The sequence below is a fragment of the Dromiciops gliroides genome, chromosome 5, assembly GCF_019393635.1.
Source record: "Dromiciops gliroides isolate mDroGli1 chromosome 5, mDroGli1.pri, whole genome shotgun sequence".
Taxonomy (NCBI): Eukaryota; Metazoa; Chordata; class Mammalia; order Microbiotheria; family Microbiotheriidae; genus Dromiciops; species Dromiciops gliroides.
In genome coordinates, this window is record NC_057865.1 from 144955574 (window position 1) to 144959399 (window position 3826).

Below are 3826 nucleotides of genomic sequence, written 5' to 3' on the forward strand. Positions count from 1 at the left end.
ACCTAGAGCTAAAGCAGTCCTTAAGAAAAAAAAAATTGAATCTTCAAATTTGTATCTACAAAATGGAAGAGGGCATGAATAGGTTGATTGAACACATTTTTAAAATTAGAAAACTAACAAATCAATTTTCAAATACATATAAATACCTACATTTTAAAACTCAAAGGAGAGATAGAAAATTATTATTGGGCAGATAGAACAAAGAATTGTTCTGAAATCAACAAGATAAAAACTGTGAATAGGAATTCACAATGATTTGAGAGGAAATAAAATAAATTTTCATAAACTGCCACACAATTATATGCTGACCAAACTAAAAAGTTAAATGAAATGGATGAATATTCATAACATATAAATTTCCCCATTAACAAATAAGGAGATTTTGGTCCAACATCTTACTTTGGAGGCGGCAGCAGCAGGAGTTCCTGGAACCTCACCATGCTGCCCAAGGACAATAAGAAGAAGAAAGATGCCGGCAAGTGGGCCAAGAAGGACAAGGACCCTGTGAACAAGTGTGGGGGCCAAGCTAAGAAGAAGTGGTCCAAAGGAAAAGAGTGAGACAAGCTCAACAATCTGGTTCTGTTTGACAAAGCAACATGTGAGAAACTCTGCAAGGAGGTCCCCAACTATAAACTTATCACTCCTGCAGTGGTCTCAGAAAGACTAAAGATATGGGGTTCTCTAGTCCTGGCAGCCCTCCAGGAACTGCTTAGTAAAGGTCTGATTAAGCTAGTTTCCAAACACAGAGCACAAGTGATATATACTAGGAACACCAAAGGTGGAGATGCTCGAGCTGCTGAAGATGTATGAAATGGTTCGACATTTTTGTGTACATTTTCAAAAATAAACTTATTGGACTTAAAAAAAAATAAGGAACTAGAGTCTGAACAACCTGATCTCAGAAAGGGAAAATAATAAAGCCATAAATGAATTCCGTAAGGGGAAAAAATCAATGCCTACTACATATGTATTTTTTTTTTTTTAGTGAGGCAATTGGGGTTAAGTGACTTGCCCAGGGTCACACAGCTAGTAAGTGTTAAGTGTCTGAGGCTGGATTTGAACTCAGGTACTCCTGACTCCAGGGCCAGTGCTCTATCCACTGCGCCATCTAGTTGCCCCATGCTACATATGTATTTAAAAGCCTATAGATAATAATTGCCAAAACACACACACACACACACACACATATATATATAATATTATATTACATATGTCAACCAGGTTTGTGTGCTGTGGTTGTCAGCTCTGATGAGCCTGTGCCCCTCCCCAACCTGGGCCACTGCTACTCAAGCCTACCTCCTGGTTCCTAGCAGGGGTGAAAAACCCAAGTTCTGCCTCAGCACCAGCAGAGACCCCTGTAATCTCCCCCCTTCCAAGGGCTCAGCCCTCTCACCAGACTGTGATCTTAGTTCCAGACTACACTGGCACTGCAGCTGATTCAAAGGTTCTGGGGGTCTCCTTCTCTGGTGAGGCCTTCCTGGGACTGGATCTGTGTCAGGGTGACTGTGGGGTTGGGCTTCACTCCTGTATCAGTACAGCAGCTCCCTCCTTCTGACCTTCCATGACGTCCTTGGTTGGAAAATGATCTCAGCACATTCTTCTGTGGATTTTGCTGCTCCAGGCATTATTGTCCTATGGCATTATTTGGATGTTTTTTGAAGCAATCATGTCATGAGTTTGAGAGCTCACTGCCTTTCCTCCACCATCTTGGCTCTGCCCTGGAAAGTCCTCTGCTAATGAATATTGATACAAAAAGGAAAGAATCTCCCTAAGGTACAGTTCTGACTATTTTACTCCTCTCCTTAAAAATACCCAATGGCTTCTTATTGCCTATAGGTTAAAATATAAACTCCTTAGCCTATAATTTAAGGTCTTTCACAATCTGGAATATATTCTTCATTTCCACCTTTCACAGTCATCTTTTTTCAAGGCTCAGCTCAGATTACTTCTCCAAAGTTTTCTCAGATCCCTCAGTTGTTAATGCTCTCTCCCTCTCCAATTTTCATCATCTTATTATTTATTTGTGAACATATTGTATCCTACTCTCCCCACCAACCAGACTACAAACTCCTTGAGGGCAGGAGTTAATTAATTTTTGTCTTTGAATGCCCAGCACCTAGCACAATACCTTGTACCTAGAAAGTATTAAATAAATGTTTGTTGAATTAAATAATAAATAAAATTTAAGCAAAGAGACAATACCATATATTTTAAAATTCACTATTCCAGGATATATTTATATCAGAAATACAGGGATAGTACACTGTTAGGGAAAATTATAAATATAATTAATCATATGAAACTTTTAAATGATTATAATGATGGTATAGGAAAGCCATCAGTAAAATGTCCCACGAATTTATGGTTTTTGTTTGTTTGTTTTTTGCATGGGGCAGTGGGGGTTAAGTGACTTGCCCAGGGTCACACAGCTAGTTAAGTGTCAAGTGTCTGAGGTCAGATTTGAACTCAGGTACTCCTGAATCCAGGGCTGGTGCTTTATCCACTGTGCCACCTAGCTGCCCTGAATTTGTGTTTAAAATGATGAATAGGATAGGAATAAAAGGCTCTTTAATATGATCAACAGCATGAAGCTAAAACCAAAGCTTAACATTATGTTTAATGGGAAAACATTGAAAGCATTCCAATTAAGATCAAGGGTAAACTAAAAATGACCCTTTTTTCCTTCTTACATTTTTCCTTGGGGACAGAAATGCTAACTGCAGCAATAAATTAAAAGAAAAGAAATTAAGGGTGTAAACAAAACCAAAAGAAGGCAAAATTATCTGTGTGTAGATATTATGGTTATTTGGAGAACTCTTGAGATTGAACAAAAAAATAATGAAAATAACGATAATTTCAGCAAAGTAGTAGAACATAGAAGGAACCTACAAAAATCATTAGTCTTTCAGTAACAAAACTCAGGAGGAAGAGAAAGGAAGAGACATTGTATTTATGAGCATCACAAAATGTATGAAATATCTGGGAATTGACCAATTTGGCTTGCCCAGAGTTACACAGCTAGTAAGTCTTTGACACAAGATTGGAAGTCAGGTCTTCCTCACTCAATGTTTAGCATTTTATTTGCTACACCAGTGATATCAAACTCAAATAGAAATTGAGACCACTAAACTGTACCTAAGTATCCCTGCAGGCACATACTGACCTAGGAAACCACCTATTTGTATTATCTATTTTTTTTTGTATTTTTATTTATTTTGTTAATATTTCCCAATTACATTTTAATATGGCTCCAGTTATACTCAGGAATATTATGGGTCAAGGGTGTTTGGGACCTCTGTATTACACCACTTAGGCTTCTTAGAAAAGGCATTTATTAAACAATATGAACTTTGAAGAAAGTCAGGGGATTTAAAATGTGGGAGTGAAAAAGGGATGCAGGCTATAGGCGCATATAGGCTATAACTTGTGCAAAATCTCAGAAATGGGAAATAGTCAGGGAATTAGACCATTTTGGCTGGAACAATGAATGTGTGAAGGGGAATTATGTGAAATAAGTCTGGTTAGGTAGACAGGAAGCCAGAAGGCTTGAGAAAGGCATTTACTAGATCTCAAACAACTACAAAGCAGTGATTATCAAAACTGTCTTATACCAGATTATAAAACTAATTCCATTAGTGGAATAGACTTTATCAGCAAGACCTAGAAATGAAAGTGCACAGTAGTCTAGTATGAAATAAACCTTCAAGCACAAACTCTTCAGGAAGGGATTCTTCAAGTAATAAGAAATACTGGGGAAACTGGAAGGCTACCTAGAAAAAAAAAAGCATTAGATCATCATGTTATACCATATATTGTAATTAATTCC

The 3826-nt window shown here is 37.6% G+C and overlaps 1 pseudogene; it reads left to right on the forward strand.

Moving 5' to 3' along the window:
• Positions 1-438: 438 nt before the first annotated feature.
• LOC122728836 lies at positions 439-810 on the forward strand (annotated as a pseudogene).
• The last annotated feature ends 3016 nt before the right edge of the window (positions 811-3826 follow it).